Below are 18,302 nucleotides of genomic sequence, written 5' to 3'. Positions count from 1 at the left end.
TTAACTAAACCTTTTATTTAATTCCCAATCTTAGTTACTTTAGGAAAACATGAAATTGATGCTAATCCATGAAAATTGCACTTTGCACCTTACCAAGTCGTTGATGGAGTGTGTGTGGCTAACCGACACATTAACTTGGACTAGTAAGGGTGGCAATGGGTGGATGGATGTTTATCATAAGATGAATGGAGCGTGTGTGGTTAACCGACACATTGATTGGGTGATAAAGTCGTGAGTACCAAGCACATTTTGCATAGTTATTCACACATTGTTTGTGATCCTCGGTATCCCAGTCACAAACCTGAAGGGAATAATCGAGATTTAAACGTGCCATTGAATTTTTTTAATGAATGTCAAAAGATCTAGGAGTTTCAATCCAATTAAAACTTAATAACTATTTCGTTTTTTATGGTGGAAATTGGTAAATCGTCATTTACCTACATCTAAATATTTTGCAAGTTGGATTACAGCATCCCTCTTCCAATTTGTAAAATATTGTGTTGAGTCCTAGCCTTAATATTTCATTTTGGGTGTTATATTAAGAACTCTTTATCTAATCTAAACTTTTTCTTTCTTCCAACACTACTTCTGGCTCAAACCCTGCTGGCTCCTTCTCTTTCATGAACCTTTGTGGGAGAGTCATCTTTGATGGTTCAAACTTCAATGAATGGATGAGGAACATCATGATGGTCACTTGTTATGAGGACAAGGAAGGATGCCACCAAGGTGTCTTGTATCATGTTGGCCACTATGACATCTAAACTCCAAAAGATACCATCAGAGTTCTCGTCAAGAGAGGTATGAAATCATCTCTTCCATGATAACGACCAAAATGAAGGATGGTGAACCCATCACGAGACACTTGCAGAAAATGCAAAGGTTTGTGGACCAATTGCTAAAAGTTAAATGTGAACTTCCCTGAGGAGCTAGCTATAGATATCATTCTACACTCCTTACCTCCATGTTATGATCAGTTCCGCATGACCTATTATATGAACAAGGAGGAGGTCACACTTAGCAAACTTCAAGGGCTTTTGAGGACTGCCGAAAGTGGTCTCAAAGGTAAATCGATTGTTACTACTCCTACCACCTCCCCTGTTCTAGCAATTGGACAAGGGACAGGGAAAAAGAGGAAGGCTCCTGAAGGGTTTTGAGCATTCTAACACTCCTAAGGTGTACATGCAACCCTGGAAACGTTGGATATATGTTTTACTATGATACATGCAAAATTGATTTTCCAAGGTTCTTAACCTATCTAGCATACCTTGGGGAACTTTTAAACATAAATGCTAGAAGAAGAACATACCTTTTGTAGTTTGGATTCCGTGAGAACCTTGTGAACCTAGCACCTCAAGTGTGATGCCTCAAATGTCTCACACAACACTACAACTCTTGGATTAGACTTGAGAGAAGTTCACTTGCACCTCAAAATCGGCTAGCCCTCTATTTTGTACAAGTAGTGCCGATTTTGCCAGACTAGGGGTCTTTATATAGTTGTGGCACAGGTAGGGTTACACCATGTAAACCCTAATTGTCGTGGATTTTCATATTCCATGATCCATGGGTTTGTAACCTCCATGGATTATCCATGGAGCAACTTATGGGTTTTAGCCCAATCCACACAAACCATGGATCATTAGCCCACTATATAAGAATAGATTATTTACACAATCAACCCTATATATTTAATTAGTCTCTTTCTGATCACTTAGTTTATTTCAAATCAATTCTTTGATCAATACTAATTAAATAATATTATTAATATATTAGAACTTATACTATATTAATAATCCTTAAGTGTCCTTTCTCTCATTTAGTTTATCCAAGTGTTGCAATGCCATGCAACCCAAATGGACCATGCCAACTGGGTTAAGTACATCCCAGAAATAGTTATGAACTTAGACTTCTAATCCAACAGTCTCCCACTTGGATAAGTCTAATAACTATATCTTCAACAATAAATTCAGGAACCGATCAGCAAATGTAGCTCTTTCAAGGTCTCGCGGAACTGAGATGATGATGATACACCATTTAAGATAAGTGATCATATAATCCTCTGTTCTAGATATCAGCCGGACAAATACATGGAACAATGTCTTACTTATTGTCCAGTAGTTTATTTCCCGATTTCCGATTTGTTTGACATAGAACTTAATTGAACACATCAACTTAGTTTTGACCGGGCCCGGTACATGGGTCAACACAAAATCATCGAGGGGCCCAGATATCGCTTCCAATCCAAGAAGGAACAGATAAACTTCAACTCATATGCTTGTTCTACTACTTGTTGAATCATACATAAAGGCACGTTTTATAACATCGAGTTACCAATGCGTTTTTGTACAATCAATGTATAACCAACTCATAGGCAACAAGTCATATCTCTAGGTTTGAAGACTTATATGATATTACCATCTCACGATCACTCGAGATAAATTCCATAAAGTGATACCAGTGAGCGTGGGTTGAATCTAATACTCAGAACTTATGAGCACTCATGAATGTTGCAGCAACTCGTGCTATGTCCCATACCTTGGACATGTACAATCCAGCTTCATGAAGGCCTTGATTCATATCTACTTCCAACATATGACCGACTGTGGATGGTTTGAATAACTTAGTCATTCGGGAAGAATGACCTAGTTATTCTGGAAGTCAAAACATGCAAAGTGAAACACAAGAATAATCAAATCAAATATGGTCAAAGAACTTATGAATATAAATAAAACATCTTTTATTTATCACCATATTGATTACACATTATTCATTGCATACTGTTTCAAACTATCAACTTTATACTTGAATTAAAACAATAGTTGTCCCATGCTCCAAGCATGTACACTATGGTTTTTTCTAAACACTAGTCATGCCATACACCAAGTATGCACACTATCTTTTTTCCAAACATTAGTTATGCCATACACTAAGTTTGTCTATGATTTTTACTCTGTGAAATAGATCGATTGAACATAATTTCAATGATACTCATTTCACTATCCCAAATCCTTACCGCAAATGCAAGAATTCCAAATTCCTGCCATTTACCTAAATCTGTTAGATTCTAAACTTATATGCATTGGTCCTCTTGTAATGATTATGCACAAAGTCACAAAGACTTGTCAACAGACATTACAGAGTATTCCAATGGAGATCAACTCCATGGAAACGAAGTCTCATATTCAAAGTTCATTACTTTGAACATTCTTCTTGCATTAAGTTTCCTAATCTTACACAGATTTAATGAATAACTTCCACCTATGGGAACATTTCCATATTCCCCTTTTGACTATTACTCTTGAACACGAGTTGACTCTTTTTAGAATATGTCAATATGGTCCTTCCAAAATTAACACTATACTTTCAACTGTCCCTGAGCAACCAATCTTTGGTAAACCTTAGATTGTCCTTGATAATTGCTTAATCAAATTAGTCATATCTAGTTCTAGTACTTTTCCCCTCTTAATGCTCTGGGCATTTGGAAAAATTTAGAACATATGAATATTATAGCACATGCAATCGATCCTATATCCGAAGCATATGGCACACAATTCATAAAGACATGATACTAGACCAGTCTTTTGCTATAATATTTCTATTTCTATTTGCCAAGTTCTAATAATTCAGATGATGAAAAGGGATACCGTAATCATAATCGAATTTTAGAACGCAAATAATGGACTCATATATAGAATTTCCTTATGTTGAGCCATTCCAACATAAAATTCATATATATATATATATATATATATATATATATATATATATATATATATATATATATATATATATATATATATATGTATATATATATATATATATATATATATATATATATATATATATCCTTGACTAAAGATGATTAAAACCTCAATCTAAGCTTTTAGAATTGAAATGAAGTATAATTTCCTCTCCGTTAATTATAGCAAAACAACGTTTTCCCAATTGAAACCTTCTATTTTCTATAATTAACATTGCTAACTTGCAACACTTATTATAATTATCATGCTCCTACTTGCATGATGATTATTAGCATAACACTTATGCTCCCACTAGCTTTGATATGTACTCAGAAATCAGCTGGAATTCTAGAAATCAATACTTTATTGACCTTCTTACCAAAGTTCATATTTCTGATACGAGATGCTGTGATAAAACTTTATCAAAATCATACACCTTTCCTTAGATAGCACACATGTGTGTCTAAACAATTTCAGAACTATGAAAAGGGATGACGTAATCATAGTCCGGATTGTTTAGACCTTTGCCATTTCTCACAAGTCCATGTTAGTGTGCCGGTTAACCACACACGCTCCACTAACGACTTTGAGAATGCAAATATCACAATTGCTATCTACTTAAAATCTACTTAGTGAAAGCGTTTCCTCACCATCATTTTCATGAATTGGAGAGAAACATTATGACAGTTTAGATTTTATGGTGTATGTGTTCCTATCCATGTGAATTTGTCAAAACCATAAGCACCAGACAAGTTTAGTGACAAATCCAAACTCTTATGGATTGAACTTATGCAGTCTTAACTTCTTGCCATCTAGCAGCACAAGGGCCTGTCATTGCTTCCAAGTTGTTATGCAACCAATTGAGAACTCTCAGAACTCATATGCAAAGCCAACTTTAACTGGAATGGGCACTAAAATAGGAATATGTCAACACGATAGGTTATAAACCTCAAGTCGTGTGCTAGTGATAAAGTATAGGTTTTTCTTCTTGATTAGATCTAGAAGCTTTTTCAAAATCTTTAAGACTCCCACTGTCCTCATGACATATAAGACTCACTTGTCGAATATTCAATAGATAGTGCAGATTCTTTATCAAGACAAGCATTTCACACAATTGGCCTTAGTTGGTCTTTGTTTTATCCAAAACATCACAACTTACCAATTTCAAATGTACAAGAGTAGGACACTTTTACTCTTACATTTTGACAATTGTTATAAACCTTTCTTTAAGATATGTCACTCAACTTACAGTCTTGGAGAATGACTCTAAGACTTGTTTTGGAACGAAGTATGACTCATCTTCTTGATTCAACCATTTCAACAATTCATGATTCCTCTTCTTAGCCATAAGAATGCATTAAGATGTCCTTAGAGGACCAATTGTGATATGGTTTCTTAATCATTAAGATGATCACAAAACATGATACTAAAGAACTTTCCCATCTTTTCAGATTTGAGAAACTTTTATCTTTCTGCCTTATTTGATTCTTCTCATTTGTCCTGCAATACATCAAAACTTTTCCAATGTTTCAGAATTATACTTAAACATGTAAGTATAACCATATTTACTCAACTTTAGTAAATCATGACGAATAGTCTTATCGATCTTTTGTGGTGGAACTTGACCAGTGCACAAGAATGTGTACTGGATCCCTTAGTCCTTCACTTGACTCACATATACTTGTAACCAAGGAATTAGTCTTAATTTTTCCAAAGATGAAAATTCTCATTCATCATACTATACAACTTGCATGATTCCAACACTCCTAAGGTGTACATGCAACCCTAGAAACCTTGGATCTATGTTTTACTATGATACATGCAAAATTGATTTTCCAAGGTTCTTAACCTATCTAGCATACCTTGGGGAAATTTTAAGCATAAATGCTAGAAGAAGAACATACCTTTTGTAGTTTGGATTCTGTGAGAACCTTGTGAGCCTAGCACCTCAAGTGTGATGCCTCAAATGTCTCACACAACACTACAACTCTTGGAATAGACTTGAGAGAAGTTCACTTGCACCTCAAAATCGGCTAGCCCTCTATTTTGTACAAGTAGTGCCAATTTTGTTAGACTAGGGGTCTTTATATAGTTGTGGCACAAGTAGGGTTACACCAGGTAAACCCTAATTGTCATGGATTTTCATATTCCATGATCCATGGGTTTGTAACCTCCATGGATTATCCATGGAGCACCTTATGGGTTTTAGCCCAATCCACACAAACCATGGATCATTAGCCCACTATATAAGAATAGATTATTTACACAATCAACCCCGTATATTTAATTAGTCTCTTTTTGATCACTTAATTAATTTCAAATCAATTCTTTGATCAATACTAATTAAATTATATTATTAATATATTAGAACTTATAATATATTAATAATCCTTAAGTGTCCTTTCTCTCATTTAGTCTATCCAAGTGTTGCAATGCCATCCAACCCAAATGGACCATGCCAACCGGGTCAAGTACATCCCAGAAATAGTTATGAACTTAGACACCTAATCCAACAGCTCCCTCAAGTGGGACCACGGCTGGTTCTGCTGCTCCCTCTTCCATTCCTAAGGAAGTAGAGTGTTTCTACTTTCACGAAAAGGGGCATTGGAAGCGAAGTTGCCCCAAATACTTGCAAGATGTTAAAGATGGGAAGGTTAAGGACACCCATGCACGTATTTTCACTATTCTATCTAATAACTCATCACATTCTAACTCTTGGGTTCTAGACACAGGTTGTGGAATTCACATTTGTTCTGATGTGCATGGCCTAAAAAGAAGTAACGATGTGGAGCACGGGAAGATAAACCTGATCATGGGGAATAGGAAGGTTTCACCTGTCACCAAGATTAGAGTTTACTCTTTATTGCTGAGTAGTGGGTTAGAAATAGATTTGAATAATTGTTGCTGCTCGTTTGAAATGGCGAGAAATGTTATTTCCTTTCATGGTTTGTACAAACAAGGGTTTAGTTTTTCATTTGATAATGAATGTGGTGCTATTAATGCTTATTCTAATGGTGTTTTTTATTTTAAAGTATTACCTTGTAATGGTGTATATGAAACTGTGATGGTTGTAGACAACTTAGGAAATAATGTGTTGTACATTGATTCTTCCAATAAATTGGATAAGGCATGCTTGTGGCATTGTCATCTTGGACATGTCAGCAAGAAGCGCATAGGACAACTCCAAAAGGCTGGTGTTTTGGAGTCATTTGACTTATGGTCGGATAACACTTGCGAATCTTGCTTACTTGGAAAGATGACCAAGTCACCCTTCACTGGTACTTGTGAACGGGGTGAGGGTTTGTTGGATCTCATACACACCGATGTGTTTGGACCCTTCAAAACCGCCACAAGGGATGCTAATCGCTTCTATATGACTTTTACCGATGATTACAGTAGATATGGCTATGTCTACTTAATCAAGCACAAGTCAGAAACCTTTGAGAAATTCAAAGAGTTTAAACAGGAAGCAGAGAATCAGCTGGGAAGGAAGATAAATGTGCTCCGATCCGATCGGGGTGGTGAGTATCTTAGTATCGAGTTCCTAGACTATCTTAAGGAATGTGGGATTGTTTCACATTTGACGCCACCTAGGACACAACAACTTAATGGTGTGGCAGAGAGGCGCAATCGAACCTTTTTGGACATGGTTCATTCCATGATGAGTCGAGCTTCGTTACCTATCTCATTCTGGGGGTATGCCTTAGAGACTACCGCCCATATCCTTAATCTAGTCCCAACTAAGAAGGTTGCCAAAACACCTCGCGAGATGTGGATTGGGAAGGCTCCCACATCAGACCACGTCAAGGTTTGGGGTTGTGAGGCTTTCGTGAGACGCAAGACTCACGACAAGCTCGAACCTCGAAGTAAGCGGTGTATTTTCACCAGCTATCCACATAAATCCTTTGGTTATCTCTTCTACAGACCGAGTGACAATGTTGTCTTCGTTGCAAGAAGAGGAGTCTTTCGCGAGAGAGAGCCCATAGGCCAAGGAGACAGTGGGAGGCAAATTGATCTTGAAGAACTTCAAGAGTCAAGTTGTGAAGGAACCTCAAACACTAGCGATCAACCTAAGGAGGAAACTCCTATTGAGCCGATTGACGAGTCCTTACCTCCGAGGCATTGCAGTAGAGTTAGAAATACACCTGACTTTTATGGTTTCAATATTACTACTGAACGTGATAAATTTATCTGTGATAGAACACTGGTAAATTTTGATGAACCTAACAACTACAAGGAAGCCATCGCAGGCCCCGAGTTTGCTAAATGGAAAGAGGCGATGGACAGCGAGATTCAGTTCATGTATGACAATAAAGTTTGTAACTTGGTTGACAATGTACTAGTTCGTAAGACAGTCGGGTGCAAATGGATCTTCAAGAAGAAGACCGACATGGATGGAAGGGTACACACTTATAAGGCGAAACTGGTTGCAAAGGGCTTTGCTCAAACTCCAGGAGTTGATTATGATGAGACTTTCTCACCAGTAGCAAAGATTAAGTCTATTAGGGTTATGCTAGCCATAGCTGCATTTCATGATTATGAAATATGGAAAATGGATGTCAAAACCGCTTTCCTTAATCAAAAGTTAGCTGAGGATGTTTACATGACTCAGGCAGAGGGTTTTGTTGATGCAAAGTACCCTAATAGAGTGTGTAAGCTTGAGAAATCCATTTATGGATTACAACAAGCATCTCGCAGATGGAATCTTTGTTTCGATGAGAAAGTCAAAGAGTTGGCTTTTCGAGAGGCGAGGATGAGTCCTGTGTATATGTCAAAGCTAGTGGGAGCATAGTTAGCTTTCTGGTATTGTATGTGAATGACATACTACTCATAGGAAATGACATCCCAACCTTGCAGGAGGTTAAGTCCTGGCTTGGGAAGTGTTTCGCTATGAAGGACCACGGAGAAGCTACCTATATTCTTGGGAAAAGGATATTGAGAGACATGAGTAAGAGACTAATTAGACTTAGTCAAAGTACCTACTTGGATAAGGTGTTGAAAATATTCAGCATGCAGGATTCGAAGAAAGGTGACTTACTCATCCAGATCAATGTCAAACTGAGTAAAACTCAGAGTTCGAGTACAGAGGCTGAGATAGCTGAGATGAGTTGAATATCATATGATTCAGCTGTTGGCTCGATCATGTATGCTATGACTTGTACTCGCCCTGATGTGGCCTTTGATTTGAGCATGGTCAGCAGATATCAAGGGAATCCGGGCAAGGCTCACTAGACTGCTGTAAAGAACATTCTCAAGTACCTGCGCAGGACTAAGGACTGGGTCCTTACCCTCGATGGGAGTGATGACTTGAGAGTGGTGGGGTATAGCAGTAAGCACGACGGCGAAGGAGGCAATATGGCTGAAGAACTTCATCGAAGACCTTGGAGTTGTACCGGCTATAAAGAAGCCTATGGAGATTTTCTGTGACAGCGAGAGTGCAGTTGCCTTAGCCAAGGAACCAAGGAATCGCGACATATCCATGCACATCGACAGAAAATACCACTTCATTATACATCGAATAGAAGGACTCCTCGTGGCAAAGAGGGTATCGTCTGAAGAGAACCCAACAGATCCCCTCACGAAGTGGCTGAGTAGGGTTAAGCACTTACAGCATGCGAGGCACATCGGGCTGAAGAACGATGTTAGTTTTAATGATTACATAGCTTTCAAAACTTGTAATAGTTGAAATGTAATTGACATTTGATGCTTAAATAAAATGTGTTTTTTATTTACTCGTATGGTACTGTCTTGTGTCTATCATTTACTGTTGTTTCACTTTGCATGTTTTGACTTCCAGAATAATTATATTATTCAAACTATCCACAGTCGATCATACGTTGGAAGTAGGTATTAAATCAAGACTGTCATGAATTTGGCTTGTAGATTTGTCTGAATTGTGTTAGAAATAGCAAAGTTTGCTGCAACATTCATGAGTGCTCATAAGGTATGAGTATTGGATTAAACCCGCGCTCACTTGTATCACTTCATGGAATTTGTCTCGAGTGATCGTGAGACGACAATATCATATAAGTCTTCAAACCAAGAGATATGAGTTGTTGACTATGAGTTGGTTGTGCATTGATAGTACGAAACCACTTCGGTAACTTGATGTATAAAATGTGCTGTTGTGCACAATTTGATGACTAGTTAATACAAGCATATGAGTCGAAGTTTATCTGTTCCTTTTAGTCCTTGGAGGATTAAAAGTGATATCTTTGGCCCCTCGATGATTTTGTTTTGACTTATGTGTCGGGCCCGGTCAAAACTAAATTGATGTGTTCGATTAAGTTCTATTTCAAACAAATTGGAAATTAGGAAACAAACTGCTGGACAATAAGTACAACGTTTTTCCATGTATATTTCCGGCTGATATCATGAGAACAGAGGATTATGTGATCACTTATCTAAAATGGAGCGTCTCAATTCGACAGAGGTTTTTAAGAGCTACGATTGCTAGTCGGTGTTTTAAGTCGTACTTGTAACGCCCGCGTTTCGGGGCTAAGCATTTTTAGACGATGTAATAGTCTAGGTCAACTATTGTAACACTTTTTGAGATAATAAAGATGAAATATTTGAGTATTATGTGAATTTATATGCTTATTACTTATTTATAAATGTTTAATAAATAAAGAATAAAAATAAGCGTCAAAAATAAAGTGTGAGATAAGCCCGATATCTTTACATAAAGTTGTAGTGGTCGAAAAAAGGATTCCGGGGATATAAAGAACGCCGAAATCCGAGTAATAACGAAGAAGTTATGACCCGTCGAAGTTTCACGACGGAACCGGCGCGACACCGGGAAGCGTAAATAGTGAATTTACGATAGAGCGACTTTTAGCCTTAGCAATCTAAACGAATGTAGTAGAACATGTTAAATCGAGAGCGTCCATAAAAAGAACGCCCAAATCTGACTTCGTATGAGGAAGTTATGACTTTTCGAAGTTACGGATTAGCAGTGTACAGCCCGAAGTTTGAGTATTAGATCGAGCGGTTTTTAGCAGACACAACCTAAACGAGAATCGAAGATCTCGTTATTAGCAGCGTAATGATAAAAAGACAGACAAAAATGGACATCAGATGAAGAAGTTATGAGATTTTAACGGACCAATCCTGTCCCGGCCTGTTAAAAATATAATTTTAAAAATAAATCAAAATTAGCCGACGGAATCTAAACGAAAGTTGTAGAGTACGTCTCCACCTACGCGTGGATATAAATAACGTTAAAAACGGAGTTCATATGAACGAGTTACAAGTTATAATAGCATATTTACGTATTAAAATAAAGTATAAATCATATATACGTACACACACATATATATATATATATATATATATATATATATATATATATATATATATATATATATATATATATATATATATATGTATATATCATTAGAAAGGTATCGACGATGCGGTCATTATAAGACTAATGTTGAGTTCTTTCGACATTAGTTGAGTACAAATATCGTTAAATCTATTTAAAATAGTATTATAAAGGGGTGTTTAGTTTTTTATATAACTATAAGGTCATTAAGTAACTATGGAGGGTAGTTTTTAAAAATTTAGTTAGTATAAATAAGAGCCTCTAGCTCTCATATTTCTTGCACCATTCTCTTGATTCAAGAGTCTTTCTCCTCTTATACCCCGAGCATTTTGGCCCCTCGTGATTCGAATTCTCTTTCTGTAGTTTTAGTATAGTAAGGTGAACGCTGAAGCGTTGTACGAATCTTTCTTAGAAAGATTCAGCGACGAAGTTCTGCCCCTGCAGTTTCTTGTATTACAGGTAGTGGCGCACGAGCATAGATATGATGTTTGGGATGAGAGATTACGGATATAGGGCTGTAGATATGAATAAATGTAGTAAGGCTTATATTGTACTGTTTATGCTTTTGATTTGTATCAAACATGACATCCCGAGGTTTTTAATGAAATACATTTCTACAGAAATGCTTTGATAAATCTTTATCATATTTTATTTTGGGAACAAATTCCGCAACACTTTTATTTAAAATGTTACTCTGATTTTTAAACAAAGCATAAACAAAATCGGTCTTTTATGGCCGTGAAAATGGGGATGTGACAGTACTTGCATTTATAGTTATTAGACTTATCCAAGTGGGAGACTGTTGAATTTAGTCTCTAAGCGCATAACTATAAGTGGTATGTACTTGACCCGAGAGTAGCATGGTCCATTTGGGTTGCATGGCACCAGAACAATTTGTAAGGATGGACTTTTGAGAAGAGGATATTTATGATTTATTAATATATTATAAGTTCTAATATATTAATATGAAATCATATTATTTAATTAGTATTAATCAAGAATTAATTTGGAATTAATTTTGTGATCAAAAGAGACTAATTAAATATATGGGGATTGATTGTGTAAATCATTCATTCTTATAAAGTGGGATTATGATCCATAGTTCTTTATGTTGGGCTTAACCCATATGGTGACCCATGGATACTTTAGCAAATACCTGTTGTAGTAGAAGTTGCACCCGAGCCAATCACAATGGCTGGAGTACAATCCATGATTCGGGCCATGTTAGCGGAACAAAGGGAAGAAATGAGGCAGTTGTTGAATAGGGACGAACCTACCATGCCCATTGAGCAACCCGACCTGATTCCCGAGCAATCGGAGGAAGGGAACTATAGCCACCATGTGAGTCAAATTGGGACTCAAGGAGAATGGAGGAATGACCCGGAGAGGGGAAACGATAAGGATGGGCGGATGTATAAGAATTTCTTGGGTGCCAAGCCACCAAGTATCCCAGGAAGCCCAAAGCCTGTTGAGATTATGGATTGGATCTCTGAAATGGAGATGGTGTTCGAGAGCTACAGCTGTAGCGAGAAGCAGAAGACCGTCTTCGCAGTAAGACAACTGAAAACTGGAGTCTTGAGCTGGTGGAAGCTATTGGCAGATACAATGCCGCGAGGAGAAGCCCTAAATATGTCATGGGATGAGTTCTTGGAACAACTGAAGGCGCAGTACTGTTCAGAAATAGATCTGATTGATTTGAACAATGAGTTCCAAAACATGAAGAAGGGGAGAATGAGCGTTGACGACTACGCTACTGCATTCGCGGAGAAGATGAAGTTGTTTCCATACCTAGTGCCAACCGAACTCTCCAAAATTGAGAAGTTTGCAAATGGACTGCCATCCGACTTTGGCCCGACAGTCAAGATGGCAATCACTCTGAAATCAGCTGTTTGAGCAGCTAAGAATGTGGAGACCCAGCAAAAGGAAAGGGGTCTGAAGAGGGCCGATGTTGGTGAGAAAAGGAAATTCGATGGATCTTCAAGGTCCAACAAGAAAAGTAAATTCTCGAAGTCCGGTTCGAAGGGAGGAGGAGCTGAAGCAAAGTGGTGTGACAAGTGCAAGAAGAAGCACTCCGGAAAATGCGACGGAGAAGTCACCTGCTTTAAGTGTGGAAAGACTGGGCACTATGCCAATGAATGCACCCTCACCAAGAAAGTCTGTTATGGGTGTTGCGAGGAAGGGCACATTTCGAGGGACTGCCCAAAGAAGAACGAGGCGGGAAGACCCAACATTCCACCAAAGCCGAAGGCAAGAGCTTTCCAGATGACGCTCGAGGCTGTAAAGGAGGCAGCAGACGTCGCTTCAGGTACCTTTCTTGTAAATGGATTGCTTGCCAATATACTATTTGATTCGGGAGCAAACTATTCCTTTGTATCGCATAGATTTGGAGGAAAATTAGCATTGCATGTAGAAAAACTTGATAATGCCCTAATTGTGGAAGTTGCCAATGGCAAGTTCGTACCTGTTAGTGATCGTATTAAGAACATATCCATCGACTTAAACGGAAACGAATTCCACGAGGAACTGTTACCCATAGATTTGAACGGTTTCAACCTCGTTCTGGGAATGGATTGGCTCAGTGCCAACGATGCCGAGATATTCTGCCGAAAGAAGATAGTAAGAGTAAACCCACCCGGAAAAGAGTCATTCATGGTGTACGGGGACAAACACAAAGTAAATTCTGGAATCATCTCCCTGATGAAAGCTAGGAAATGTTTGTCCAAGGGATGTGCATCGTGCTTGGCATTCGTGATCGATGCAAAGAAGGAGAAAAAGGAGGTGCAAAGTATACCAGTGGTGTGTGATTATCTGGAAGTCTTTCCCGAAGATCTTCCCGGATTACCACCTGATAGACAAGTAGAGTTCAGAATAGACTTGTTACCAGGAACAACACCTATAGCGAAGGCACCATACCGATTAGCACCGACGGAGATGAAGGAGCTTATGAAGCAACTTCAGGAGTTGTTGGACAACGGTTTCATTCGACCTAGTTCATCACCCTGGGGAGCTCCGGTGCTATTCGTGAAGAAGAAAGACGGAAGCATGATAATGTGTATAGACTACCGAGAGCTGAACAAGGCAACGATGAAGAACAAGTATCCATTGACAAGGATTGATGACCTATTCGATCAGCTTCAAGGTTCGAGCTATTTCTCAAAGATCGATCTCAGGTCAGGATATCATCAGCTAAAGGTAAGAGAGTAGGATATTGAGAAGACTGCATTCAGAACAAGATATGGACACTATGAGTTCTTGGTTATGTCATTTGGACTAACCAATGCTCCAGCAGCGTTCATGGATTTGATGAACAGGGTTTGTAAACCATTCCTCGATAAATCCATGATAGTGTTCATAGATGACATTCTCATATACTCGAAAAGCCAGGAGGAGCATGGCCAGCATCTACAAGAAGTGTTGGAAGTCTTGAAGAAGGAGAAACTATATGCAAAGTTCTCCAAGTGTGATTTTTTGATCCGAGAAGTCCAATTCATGGGTCATGTGGTTAACCAGGAAGGGATAATGGTTGACCCAACAAAAATCGAAGCGGTGACGAAGTGGGAACGACCAAAAAGTCCCACGGAGATTCGAAGCTTCCTAGGATTAGCCGGATATTATCGATGATTTATCCAAGGCTTTTCTTCAATAGCTGCTCCATTAACAGCTTTGACCCACAAAGGAGCTACTTATACATGGAGCGAGAAGCACGAAGAAGCATTCGAGAAGCTAAAGAAGAAATTATGTGAAGCACCGATCCTTTCTCTACCCGATGGAGTTGAAGACTTCGCGGTATATAGTGATGCGTCAGGAGTCGGGTTGGGATGTGTTCTGACCCAAAGAGAAAAGGTGATAGCATATGCATCTCGACAATTGAAGGAACATGAGAAGAACTACCCCACTCATGATTTGGAGTTGGCAGCGGTAGTTTTTGCCTTTAAGATATGGAGGCATTACCTCTATGGCACGAAGTACAAGCTTTTCACTGATCATAAGAGTCTCCAGTATCTCTTTAATCAGAAGGAATTGAATATGAGACAACGACGCTGGCTGGAGTTACTCAAGGACTACGACTGTGAGATACTTTACCACACTGGTAAAGCAAATGTTGTCGCTGATGCTCTCAGTCGAAAAGTCAACCTTGAGAGAAAAAGGCCAAGAGTGTTGAGAATAGAAGTTGTCTCGACGATTGTGGAAAGTATCAGGAAAGCTGAAGAAGAAGCTTCAGAGAAGAATGACCGAAAGGAAGAACGTTTGGGCAAAACATTAGTGTTCGGTACAAACAGTCAAGGACTGAAGGTATTCCAAGATCGGATTTGGGTACCTAAGACGGGAGGGATAAGAGATCTTCTAATGGAAGAAGCTCACAAGACCATGTACTCGATTCGTCCCGGTAGCACAAAAATGTATAGGGACCTAAAACCCTACTACTAGTGGCCGACGATAAAACTCGATGTTGCGAAGTGTGTGGCCGAGTGTGTGACATGTGCGAGAGTTAAGGCACAACATCAGAAACCGTATGGGAGTTTAGAACCTTTACCTGTACCCATAGGTAAATGGGAAGACATCACCATGGATTTTGTTACTAAACTACCCAGGACGAAGAATGGTCACGACATGATTTGGGTGGTCGTGGATCGTTTCACTAAGACTGCACACTTCATAGCAGCCAACGAGAGGTGGTCTATGGATAAGCTTGCAAATGCTTACGTGAAGGAAGTGGTAAGACTTCACGGTGTTCCTATGACGATTGTATCGGATTCTGATAGTCGTTTCACGTCAAGGTTTTGGAGAAGTCTACAAGAGGAATTGGGTACGAAGTTGTGTTTGAGTACGGCTTACCATCCACAGACTGATGGCCAAAGCGAAAGAACGATTCAAACAATGGAAGATATGCTGAGAGCATGTACCCTCGAGTTCCAAGGGAACTGGGACGAGCACTTACCTATGGTAGAGTTTTCCTACAACAACAGTTACCATTCGAGCATCAAGATGACACCCTATCAAGCCTTGTACGGACAGAAGTGTCGTACGCCGTCTTGTTGGCTTGAGGCTGGGGAAAAGTAGTTTATGGGCCTCGAGATAGTCCATGAGACTGCTGAAAGATTGAAAGTAATCAGGGAGAGGATGTTAGCAGCTCAGGATCGTCAAAAGAGCTATGCTGACAAGAAAAGACGACCGATGACTTTTGAAGTTGGAGATTCAGTTTTTCTTAAAGTCTCACCGTGGAAGGGACTTATAAGATTCGGGAAACGAGGAAAGTTGAGTCCTAGGTTTATTAGACCGTTCAAAGTTCTTCAGAAGATTGGGAACCAAGCTTACAAGCTCGAATTACCCGAAGAACTGGATGGAATTCATAACACCTTCCATGTGTGTTATTTGAGGAAATTCATGGGAGAAGTTCCCGACATAATTCCAATCTCAGAGTTAAGAATGGATGAGAATAAGAGGCTAATCGAAGAGCCCCAGGCAATTGTTGACCGTAAGACTAAGAAGTTACGACACAAGATGTTCGACTTAGTGCTAGTCCGATGGAAACATTCGAATGGGCCGAATCTCACTTAGGAAACAGAGAGTGACATGATGAGTCGCTACCCACATCTGTTTGCGGATGTATGATTCCGGGACGGAATCATCCTAAGGGGGAGAGAATTGTAACGCCCGCGTTTCGGGGCTAAACATTTTTAGACGATGTAATAGTCTAGGTCAACTATTGTAACACTTTTTGAGATAACAAAGATGAAATATTTGAGTATTATGTGAATTATGTGAATTTATATGCTTATTACTTATTTATAAATGTGTAATAAATAAAGAATAAAAATAAGCGTCAAAATTAAAGTGTGAGATAAGCCCGATATCTTTACATAAAGTTGTAGTGGTCGAAACAAGGATTCCGGGGATATAAAGAACGCCGAAATCCGAGTAATAACGAAGAAGTTATGACCCGTCGAAGTTTCACGACGGAACCGGCGCGACACCGGGAAGCGTAAATAGTGAATTTACGATAGAGCGACTTTTAGCCTTAGCAATCTAAACGAATGTTGTAGAACATGTTAAATCGAGAGCGTCCATAAAAAGAACGCCCAAATCTGACTTCGTATGAGGAAGTTATGATTTTTCGAAGTTTCGGCTTAGCAGTGTACAACCCGAAGTTTGAGCAGCGTAATGATAAAAAGACAGACAAAAATGGACATCGGATGAAGAAGTTATGAGATTTTAACGGACCAATCCTGTCCCGGCCTGTTAAAAATATAATTTTAAAAATAAATCAAAATTAGCCGACGGAATCTAAACGAAAGTTGTAGAGTACGTCTCCACCTACGCGTGGATATAAATAACGTTAAAAACAGAGTTCATATGAACGAGTTACAAGTTATAATAGCATATTTACGTATTAAAATAAAGTATAAATCATATATACGTACACACATATATATATATATATATATATATATATATATATATATATATATATATATATATATATATATATATATATATATATATATATATATATATATATATATGTATATATCATTAGAAAGGTATCGACGATGCGGTCATTATAAGACTAATGTTGAGTTCTTTCGACATTAGTTGAGTACAAATATCGTTAAATCTATTTAAAATAGTATTATAAAGGGGTGTTTAGTTTTTTATATAACTATAAGGTCATTAAGTAACTATGGAGGGTAGTTTTTAAAAATTTAGTTAGTATAAATAAGAGCCTCTAGCTCTCATATTTCTTGCACCATTCTCTTGATTCAAGAGTCTTTCTCCTCTTATACCCCGAGCATTTCGGCCCCTCGTGATTCGAATTCGCTTTCTGTAGTTTTAGTATAGTAAGGTGAGCGCTGAAGCGCTGCACGAATCTTTCTTAGAAAGATTCAGCGACGAAGTTCTGCCCCTGCAGAGCTTGGCTCCTAGCTAAAGCCCCCTTATTCTGTCAAGGGAAAAATTGTTTTGAGGTAACGAAGCGCTGTCCGAGTACCGAGTCACCACCTTAACAAGTGAGTGCATAGTTACTTTCATCTTACACATAGATATGAAGTATTTTATATAAATTACGTGCTATGTGTGCTTATTATCTGTATACTTGTTATCTATGCTGGATGAACGATTTTTTTTATACATGCTTTAAATGATTTAAACTGTATATGTATTTTATATCTACAAAAATATTGGGGTAAAACATGGGTAGATGTAATAGACAATGTGTGATAAAATGATGAGAGGCCTCG

The sequence above is a fragment of the Lactuca virosa genome, chromosome 4 (assembly GCF_052849685.1).
Source record: "Lactuca virosa cultivar CGN04683 chromosome 4, Lactuca_virosa_CGN04683_v6, whole genome shotgun sequence".
Classification (NCBI taxonomy): Eukaryota; Viridiplantae; Streptophyta; class Magnoliopsida; order Asterales; family Asteraceae; genus Lactuca; species Lactuca virosa.
This window is presented reverse-complemented; position numbering follows the sequence as displayed.